This window comes from Artemia sp. Qi Xiang Cuo, chromosome 1, assembly GCF_049724085.1.
Source record: "Artemia sp. Qi Xiang Cuo chromosome 1, ASM4972408v1, whole genome shotgun sequence".
NCBI lineage: Eukaryota > Metazoa > Arthropoda > Branchiopoda > Anostraca > Artemiidae > Artemia > Artemia sp. Qi Xiang Cuo.
This window is the reverse complement of record NC_142794.1, coordinates 29111524-29122874: the sequence shown is the minus strand read 5'-3', so window position 1 is coordinate 29122874 and position 11351 is coordinate 29111524.

Sequence of the window (11351 nt, the reverse complement as noted above, 5' to 3'; positions counted from 1 at the left end):
CTAGTTTAACTCTCTTGACTCTTAAAAAGTGAACTAGAACTTTCAATTTCCAATCAAAATAGGCCTCTATGAAGTTTATACAAGCATCCCTTTCATAAGAACCATACATGCCCTTAGAGCATAACTTAGAACGCCTTCCCCTGTGCCCTGGGGGATTCTATTGACACCGTATTTTTCCTTATAAGACCTTTGTACTATTTTTAACAAGATGTCTATCTCAAAATTTTCATCAGATGACTTGGGGGAAAGCTGCGCTCAGATCTCTCTTGGCAATTAAAAAGTGAGCTCGAACTTTCAATATCCAATCAAATGAACTCTCTCTGAAGTTTATTCAAGCATCCCTGTCATACGAACAATATATTCCCCAGGGCATAGCTTACAACGCCTGGCCTCGGGCCCTAGGGGGTTGTCGCACACGTGAGTTTTTGTTATCTGACTTTTGAGAAATTTTTAACTTTATGCCAATATCTAAATTTTTATTGGATGCATTTGGGGAAAAAAAGAGGCGTGGGGGGGGGCTAGTTACCCTCCAATCTCTTTTGACTCGAACTAGAACATTCAATTTCATATCAAATGAGCCATCTCTGAATTTTTTATGAGCATCCCTTCAATAAGAACCATATATTCCCCAAGGGTGTAACATACAACACCTGCCCTCGGGCCCTGGAGGGCTGTGTTGACCCCTGGGTTTTTTTTATTTGGTCTTTGAACTTTTTAAAAAAAACTATCTCAATGTTCTTTTCGGCTGGGTTTGAGGAAAAAATCGCATGGCGGGGAGGGGGGGCTAGGTGCCCTCCAATCTCTTCTGACTCTTAAAAAGTGAACTAGAACTTTCAATTTCCAATCAAATGATCCCTCTTGGGTTAATACGAGTAACCCTTCTATAAGACCCATATATGCCCCCCAGGGCATAACTTACAACGCCTGCCCTCGGCCCTGGTGGGTTGTGTCAACACCGGAATTTTTGTTATATGATCTTTGAACTACTTTTAATAAAATAGCTATCTTAAAATTTTTATTGGATACATTTGGGAAAAAAGGGTTTGTGGGGGGGGAAGTGGTTACCCTCCAATATCTTTTTACGCGTAAAAAGTGAACTACATCTTTCAATTTCCAATCAAATGGGCCCTCTCTGAAGTTTATACGAGCATCCCTTCCCTAAGAACCCTATATGCCCCCAGGGCATAGCATATAACCCTTGCCCCTGAAGACTGTGGGGGGAGTGTCCTGCTCAAACATATAATTCCCATAACTTTCAACTGCGTTGAACAAAATGGCTATACCAAAATTTTGATTGGATCTGTTTGGGGAAATGGTGGGCGTGGAAGGGGTGTCAGTTACCTTAGAATCACTTTCGACTGTTAAAAAGGGAACTAGCCGTTTAAATTTCCAATTGAATGAGCCCTTTCTGAAGTTTCTACGACAACGTTGTCTATACAAAACCTTAAATGCCCCCAGGGCATAACTTACAACCCTTGCCCTGAGGGCTGTGGGGGAGTTCTCATCCTCAAAGACCTAATTTACAGAATTTAAAACTACGTTTAATAAAATGGCTGTCTCAAAATTTTGAGTGGATGTGTTTGGGAAAAAGGTAAGCATGAAAGCGGGGTTAGTTGCCCTCAAATCACTTTTGACTGTTTTTTTTATCTAAGATTATGCCTATTCTCCATTACGGAGCAGAGATCTGGGGACACGAGAACGCTGCCCAGTTAGAAAGCGTTCAGCTAGGTTATTTTAAGAGATTGTACGGGTTACATAGAATAACCCATACCCAGTTTCTTAAAGGAGACCTTGGACTGTGGTCTATTAAAAGTTATAGGACTGTCCAAATGATAAAATTTTGGCTAAGGGTTGTACAGTTTCCCAGTGATAGGTTACTGAAGGCTGCATATGATGAGTTATTTCAGCTACATAGGAGAAGATCTTGGCCTTTTAAAGTTAAAGAAGTACTGGATAAGACAGGTTTTTCTTTCGCATGGAACGATGGCCTTGGACCAACTAGTCAACAATTACAGTTGGACAAGGAAATCAAGCGGGTGCTGGAGGACCAGACGATACAGAAATGGGGGGAGGAGATTAAAAATTAGGAAACTTTAAGGTATTATAAAGAGGTTAAAATAATATATGGTCAGGAATTTTATTTTAAGTTAAATTTACCTTCTAGATACCTTACATATTGGATGCAGCTATGATCTAATTGCCTTCCGATTCGTTATAAATTGAAATTTTTTTAGAGGAGGAAAAGTGTCCCGGACAGCAGGTTTGCTTGCCCTCTTTGCCAAGAAGAGGATGAGCATTTGGAGCATTGTCTTAGTCGTTGTCGAGGAAATCAACTAAGCTGAACAAAATGGCTATCTCAAAAGTTTGATTAGAGGTGTTTGGGGGGATGATGGGCGTGGGGGGGGTTCTAGTTGCCCTCCAATCACTTTCGACTATTAAAAAGGGCACTAGTCCTTTTAATTTGCAATCGACTGAGCCTTTTTTGAAGTTTCTACGACAACGCCTTCTATAAAAACCTTATATGCCCTCAGGGCATAACTAAAAACCCTTGCCCTGAGGGTTATGGGGGAGTGTCCTCTTCAAAAACATATTTTGTATCGAATGAGCCCCCTTTGAAGTTTCTACGATGACCCCTTTCATATGAAGTGCCTCCAGGGAAAAAAAATAAATAATAAAACATTGGAGACGTATGGCCTTTACTATAGTCAACGCTACAGCGTTGCCTCTGATTTGAAAGACAGGAGGGAGGTTTTTTTCCTGATTCAACTTTACTGTTGTTGAGTAAAAAATTTTGAAAGTCATAGGCAGCGCGCTAGCGCTGCCTAAGTAAAGAACGATGTGGGCACAATGTGTTTTTTCTCCACTCGGGCACTTCGTATCCAAGGAGTTGTTGTAGAAACTTCGAAAAGGGGTCATTGGATTGGAAATTGGAGTGGCAAGTGCCCTTTTTAACAGTCGAAAGAGATTGGAGGGCTACTAGCCCCCCCCCCCCCAACGCCCATCATTCTCCCAAACACATCCAATCAAAATTTTGAGATAGCCATTTTGTTCAGCGTAGTTGATTTCCAGATAGGATTATGTTTTTGAGGAGGACACTCCCTCACAACCCTCAGGACAAGGGTTGTAAGTTATGGCCTGGGGGCATATAAGGTTTTTATAGAAGGTGTTGTCGTAGAAAATTCGATTGGAAATTCAAAGGCCTTGTACCCTGTTTAATAGTCAAAAGTGATCGTAGGGCAACTAGCCCCTCCCCCACCCCACGCCCATCATTCCCCCAAACACATCCAATCAAAATTTTGAGATAGCCATTTTGTTCAGCGTAGTTGATTTCTTGATAAAAAATATGTTTTTGAAGAGGACTCTCCCCCACAACCCCCAGGGCAAGGGTTTTAAGTTATGCCCTGGGGGCATATAAGGTTTTTATAGAAGGCGTTGTCGTAGAAACATCAAAACAGGGTCACTCGATTGGAAATTCAAAGGGCTAGTGCCCTTTTTAATAGTCAAAAGTGATTGCAGGGCAAATAGACCCCCCCCCACGCCCATAATTCCCCCAAACAAATCAAATAAAAATTTTGATAAATACATTATGTTCATCGTAGCTTTTTTTCTGATAGAAAATATGTTTTTGAGGAGGGCACTCTCCCACAACCCTCAGGGCAAGGGTTTTAAGTTATGGCCTGGGGGTATATAAGGTTTTTATAGAAGGTGTTGTCGTATAAACTTCAAAACAGGCTCATTCGATTGGAAATTAAAGGGCTAGTACTCTTTTTAACAGTCAAAAGTGATTGGAGGGCAATTAGTCCCCCCTCCTCACGCCCATCAGTCCCCCGAACATATCGAATCAAAATTTTGAGATAGCCATTTCGTTCAACGTAGTTTTAAGTTCTGAAAATTACGTCTTTGAGAAAGACAACCTCTTTACAGCCCTCAGGACAAGGGTTGTAAGTTATGCCCTGGGGGCTTATAAAGTTTGTATAGAACGCGTTGTCGTAGAAAGTTTAAAAAGGGCTCATTTGATTAGAAATTGAAATGGCTTGTGCCCTTTTTGAAGGTCGAAAGTAGCTGGAAGGCAACTAACACCCCTTCCACGCCGACCATTTCCCCAAACACATCCAATCAAAATTTTGAAATAGCCATTTTGTTCCACCCAGTTAAAGTTCAGGCAATTATACCTTTGAGCAGGACTCTCCCCCCACAGTCTTCAGAGCACGGAGTTATGCCCTGAGGGCATTTAAGTTTTTATTGAAATCCTTGTCGTAGAAACTTCAAAAAGGGCTCATTCAATTGGAAATTCGAAGGTCTAGTGCCCTTTTTAATGGTCGAAAGTGATTTGAGGGCAACTAGCTCCCCTCTCTATGCCCACCTTTTCCCCAAACACATCCAATCAAAATTTTTAGATAGCCATTTTATTCAGTGTTTTGGATTTCCAGATAGAAATTATGTTTTTGAGGAGGACACTCCCCCACAGCCCTCAGGGAAAGGGCTGTAAGTTATGCCCTGGGAGCATATAAGGCTTTTACAGCACGTGTCGTCGTAGAAACTTTAAAAATGAACTCATTCGATTGGACATTGAAATTGCCATTTCCGTTTGTAATAGTCGAAAGTGATTGGAAGGCAAGAAACACCCCTTCCACGCCCACCATTTTCCCAAACGTATCCGATCAAAATTTCTTGATAGCCATTTTGTTCCACGAAGTTTAAAGTTCAGGAAATTATACCTTTGAGCAGGACACTCTCCCCAAAGTCTTCAGGGTAAGGGTTATAAGTTATACCCTTGGGACATATAAGGTTTTTATTGAAATGGGCAACTAACCCCCTCCTCTCACGCCCAACATTTCCCCAAACACATCCAATCAAAATTTTGAGATATCCATTTTGTTCAACGTAGTTAACATTTCTGGAAATTAGGCCTTTTAGGATAAAAACCCCATCAGAGCTTTCAGTGCAAGGGTTGTAAGTTATGCCCTGGGGCATATAAGGTTTCTATAGAAAGTTGTTGTAGAAATGTCAAAAAGGGCTCATTTGATTGGAAATTGAAATTGCCCTTTTTGATAGTCGAAAGTGAGTGGAGAGTAATTAACTCCCCTCTCATGCCCTCTATTTACCCAAACAAATTCAATCAAAGCTTAGAGATAGCCATTTTGTTCAACGTAGTTGAAAGTTCTGGAAATTATGTATTTAAAGATGACAAACCCCCGAAAGTCCCCAGGGCAAAGGTTGTAAGTTATGCCCAGGGGCATATAAGGTTTTTAATGATAGAGTTGTCGTAAAAACTTCGAAGGGGGCTCATTCAATTGGAAATTGAGAGGGATAGTGCCCTTTTTAATAGTTGAAAGTGATTGGACGGTAGCTAACCCCTCTCTCACGCCTACCATTCCCCCAAACACATTCACTCAAAATTTTCAGATAGCCATTTTGTTCAACGTAGTAGAAAGTTCTGGAAATTAGGTCTGTGAGGATGACAACCCCCCCCCACCCAGCCCTCAGGGCGAGAGTTGTAAGTTATTCCCTTGGGGCATATAAGGTTTTTTATTGAAAGCGTTGTCGTAGAAACTTCAAAAGGGCTCATTTGATTGGAAATTCAAAGGGCTAGTGCTCTTTTTAATAGTCAAAAGTAATTGCAGGGCAACTAGCCCCCCCCCCACGCCCATAATTCCCCCAAACACATCCAATCAAAATTTTGAGATAACCATTTTGTTCAGCGTAGTTGTTTTCCAGATAGAAATATGTTTTTGAGGAGGAAACTCCCTCACAACCCTCAGGGCAAGTGTTTTAAGTTATGGCCTGGGGGCATATAAGGTTTTTATAGAAGGTTTTGTCGTAGAAACTTCAAAACAGGCTCATTCGATTGGAAATCAAAGGGCTAGTACTCTTTTTAACAGTCGAAAGTGATTGGAGGGCAATTAGCCCCCCCCTCCTCACGCCCATCATTCCCCCCAACAAATCGAATCAAAATTTTGAGATAGCCATTTCGTTCAACGTAGTTTTAAGTTCTGGAAATTAGGTCTTTGAGGATGACAACCCCTTTACAGCCCTCAGAGCAAGGGTTGTAAGTTATGCCCTGGGGGCTTATAAAGTTTGTATAGAACGCGTTGTCGTAGAAAGTTCAAAAAGGGCTCATTTGATTAGAAATTGAAATGGCTTGTGCCCTTTTTAATAGTCGAAAGTAGCAGGAAGGCAACTAACACCCCTTCCACGCCGACCATTTCCCCAAACACATCCAATCAAAATTTTGAGATGGCCATTTTGTTCCACGCAGTTAAAGTTCAGGCAATTATACCTGTGAGCAGGACTCTCCCCCCACAGTCTTCAGAGCAAGGAGTTATGCCCTGGGGGCATATAAAGTTTTTATAGAAGGTGTTGTCGTAGAAAATTTTATTGGAAATTCAAAGGGCTAGTATCCTTTTTAATAGTCAAAAGTGATCGGAGGGCAACTAGCCCCCCACCCAACACCCATCATTCCTCCAAACACATCCAATCAAAATTTTGAGATAGCCATTTTGTTCAGGTTAGTTGATTTCCTGATAGAAAATATATTTTTGAGGAGTACACTCCCCCACAACCCTCAGGGCAAGGGTTTTAAGTTATGCACTGGGGGCATATAAGGTTTTTATAGAAGGCGTTGTCGTAGAAACATCAAAACAGGCACATTCAATTGGAAATTCAAAGGGCTACTGCCCTTTTTAATAGTCGAAAGTGATTGGAGGGCAACTAGCCCCCCCCCACGCCCATCAATCCCCCGAGCACATACAATCCAAACTTTGAGATAGTCATTTTGTTCAGCATAGTTGATTTCCAGATAGAAAATATGTTTTTTAGGAGGAAACTCCCTCACAATCCTCAGGGCCAGTGTTTTAATTCATGGCCTGGGGGTATATAAGGTTTTTATAGAAGGTGTTGTCGTAGAAACTTCAAAACAGGCTCATTCGATTGGAAATTAAAGGGCTAGTACTCTTTTTAACAGTCAAAAGTGATTGGAGGGCAATTAGCCCCCCCCTCCTCACGCCCATCCTTCCCCCGAACATATCGAATCAAAATTTTGAGATAGCCATTTCGTTCAACGTAGTTTTAAGTTCTGGAAATTAGGTCTTTGAGGATGACAACCTCTTTACAGCCCTCAGGACAAGGGTTGCAAGTTATTCCCTGGGGGCTTATAAAGTTTGTATAGAACACGTTGTCGTAGAAAGTTCAAAAAGGGCTCATTTAATTAGAAATTGAAAAGGCTTGCGCCCTTTTTGATAGTCGAAAATAGCTGGAAGGCAACTAACACCCCTTCCACGCCGACCATTTCCCCAAACACATCCAATCAAAATTTTGAGATAGTCATTTTGTTCCACGCAGTTAAAGTTCAGGCAATTATACCTTTGAGCAGGACTCTCCCCCCACAGTCTTCAGAGCAAGGAGTTATGCCCAGGGGGCATTTAAGTTTTTATTGAAATTCTTGTCGTAGAAACTTGAAAAAGGGCTCATTCAATATGAAATTCAAAGGTCTAGTGCCCTTTTTAACAGTCGAAAGTGATTTGAAGGCAACTAGCTCACCTCTCTCGCCCACCTTTTCCCCAAACATATCCAATCAAAATTTTTAGATTGCCATTTTATTCAGTGTTTTGGATTTCCAGATAGAAATTATGTTTTTGAGGAGGACACTGCCCCACAGCCCTCAGGGCAAGGGCTGTAAGTTATGCCCTGGGGGCATATAAGGCTTTTACTGAACGTGTCGTCGTAGAAACTTCAAAAATGACTCATTCGATTGGAAATTGAAATTGCTAGTTCCGTTTGTAATAGTAGAAAGTGATTGGAAAGCAACAAAGACACCTTCCATGCCCACCATTTCCCCAAACATATCCGATCAAAATTTCTTGATAGCCATTCTGTTCCACTATGTTTAAAGTTCAGGAAATTATACCTTTGAGCAGGACATTCTCCCCAAAGTCTTCAGGACAAGGGTTATAAGTTATACCCTAGGGCATATAAGGTTTTTATTGAAATGGGCAACTAACCCCCCTCTCACGCCCACCATTTCTCCAAACACACCCAACCAAAATTTTGAGATAGCCATTTTGTTCAACGTAGTTAACATTTCTGGAAATTAGGCCTTTTAGGATAAAAACCCCATCAGAGCTTTCAGTGCAAGGGTTGTAATTTGTGCCCTGGGGGCATGCTAAGGTTTATATAGAAAGTTGTTGTAGAAATTTCAAAAAGTGCTCATTTGATTGGAAATTGAAATTGCCCTTTTTAATAGTCGAAAATGAGTGGAGAGTAATTAACCCCCCTCTCTGGACACTCTCCCCAAAGTCTTCAGGGCAAGGGTTATAAGTTATACCCTGGGGGCATATAAAGTTTTTATTGAAATGGGCAACTAACCCCCCTCTCACGCCCACCATATCCCCAAACACATCCAATCAAAATTTTGAGATATGCCCTGGGGGCATATAAGGCTTTTACTGAACGTGTCGTCGTAGAAACTTCAAAAATGACTCATTTGATTGGAAATTGAAATTGCTAGTGCCCTTTTAAATAGTCGAAAGTGATTGGAAGGCAACAAACACCCCTTCCACGCCCACCATTTCCCCAAACATATCCGATCAAAATTTCTTGATAGCCATTTTGTTCCACGAAGTTTAGAGTTCAGGAAATTATACCTTTGAGCAGGACACTCTCCCCAAAGTCTTCAGGGCAAGGGTTATAAGTTATGCCCTGGGGGCATATAAAGTTTTTATTGAAATGGGCAAAAAGCCCCCCTCTCCCGCCCACCATTTCCCAAAAAACATCCAATCAAAATTTTGAGATATCCATTTTGTTCAAATTAGTTAACATTTCTGGAAATTAGGCCTTTTAGGATAAAAACCCCATCAGAGCATTCAGTGCAAGGGTTATAATTTGTGCCCTGGGGGCATATAAGGTTTATATAGGAAGTTGTTGTAGAAATTTCAAAAAGGGCTCATTTGATTGGAAATTGAAATTGCCCTTTTTAATAGTCGAAATGAGTGGAGAGTGATTAACTCCCCTCTCACGCCCACCATTTACCCAAAAACATTCAATCAAAGTTTAGAGATAGCCATTTTGTTCAACGTGGTTGAAAGTTCTGGAAAGTATGTATTTAAGGATGACAAACCCCCCAGAGTCCCCAGGGCAAAGGTTGTAAGTTATGCCCAAAGGGCATATAAGGTTTTTAATGATAAAGTTGTTGTAAAAACTTCAAAAGGGACTCTTTCAATTGGAAATTGAGAGGGATAGTGCCCTTTTTAATAGTTGAAAGTGATTGGACGGTAACTAACCCCTCTCTCACGCCCACCATTCCCCCAAACACATTCAATCAAAATTTTCAGATAGCCATTTTGTTCAACGTAGTGGAAAGTTCTTGGAATTAGGTCTGTGAGGATGACAACCCCCCCCCCACCCAGTCCTCAGGGCGAGGGTTGTAAGTTATTCCCTGGGGACATATAAGGTTTTTATTGAAAGTGTTGTCGTAGAAACTTCAAAAGGGCTCATTTGATTGGAAATCAAAGGGCTAGTACTCTTTTTAACAGTCAAAAGTGATTGGAGGGCAATTAGCCCCCCCCTCCTCACGCCCATCATTCCCCCGAACATATCGAATCAAAATTTTGAGATAGCCATTTCGTTCAACGTAGTGTTAAGTTCTGGAAATTAGGTCTTTGAGGATGACAACCTCTTTACAGCCCTCAGGACAAGGGTTGTAAGTTATTCCCTGAAGGCTTATAAAGTTTGTATAGAACGCGTTGTCGTAGAAAGTTCAAAAAGGGCTCATTTGACTAGAAATTGAAATGGCTTGTACCCTTTTTGATAGTTGAAAGTAGCTGGAAGGCAACTAACACCCCTTCCGCGCCGACCATTTCCCCAAACACATCCAATCAAAATTTTGAGATAGCCATTTTGTTCCACGCAGTTAAAGTTCAGGCAATTATACCTTTGAGCAGGACTCTCCCCCCACAGTCTTCAGAGCAAGGAGTCATGCCCTGGTGGCACATAAGTTTTTATTGAAATCCTTGTCGTAGAAACTTGAAAAAGGGCTTATTCAATTGGAAATTCAAAGGTCTAGTGCCCCTTTTAATAGTCGAAAGTGATCTGAGGGCAACTAGCTCCCCCCTCTCACCCATCTTTTCCCCGAACAGATCCAATCAAAGTTTTTAGATAGCCATTTTGTTCAGTTTTGTGGATTTCCAGATAGAAATTATCTTTTTGAGGAAGAAACTCCCCCACAGCCCTCAGGGCAAGGGCTGTAAGTTATGGCCTGGGGTATATAAGGCTTTTACTGAACGTGTCGTCTTAGAAACTTAAAAAATGACTCATTTGATTGGAAATTGAAATGGCTAGTACCCTTTTTAATAGTCGAAAGTGATTGGAAGGCAACAAACACCCCTTCCACGCCCACCATTTCCCCAAACATATCCGATCAAAATTTTTTGATAGCCATTTTGTTCCACGAAGTTTAAAGTTCAGGAAATTATACCTTGAGCAGGACACTCTCCCCAAAGTCTTCAGGGCAAGGGTTATAAGTTATACCCTTGGGACATATAAGGTTTTTATTGAAATGGGCAAAACCCCCCTCTCACGCCCACCATTTCCCCAAACACATCCAATCAAAATTTTGAGATATCCATTTTGTTCAACGTAGTTAACATTTCTGGAAATTAGGCCTTTTAGGATAAAAACCCCATCAGAGCTTTCAGTGCAAGGGTTGTAATTTGTGCCCTGGGGGCATATAAGGTTTATATAGAAAGTTGTTGTAGAAATTTCAAAAAGGGCTCATTTGATTGGAAATTGAAATTGCACTTTTTAATAGTCGAAAGTAAGTGGAGAGTAATTAACCTCCCTCTCACGCCCTCCATTTACCCAAACCTATTCAATCAAAGCTTAGAGATAGCCATTTTGTTCAACGTAGTTGAAAGTTCTAGAAATTATGTATTTAAGGATGACAAACTCCCGAGAGTCCCCTCAGGGCAATGGTTGTAAGTTATGCCCAGGGGGCATATAAGGTTTTTAATGATAGAGTGGTCATAAAAACTTCAAAAGGGGCTCATTCAATTGGAAATTGAGAGGTCTAGTGCCCTTTTTAATAGTTGAAAGTGATTGGAGTATAACTAACCCCTCTCTCACGCCCACCATTCCCCCAAATGCATTCACTCAAAATTTTCAGATAGCCATTTTGTTCAACGTAGTAGAAAGCTCTGGAAATTAGGTCTGTGAGGATGACAACCCCCCCCCCAGCCCTCAGGGCGAGGGGTGTAAGTTATTCCCTGGGGGCATAAAAAGTTTTTTATTGAAAGCGTTGTCGTAGAAACTTCAAAAGAATTGACTGGAAATTGAAAGGGCTAGTGCCTTTTTTAATA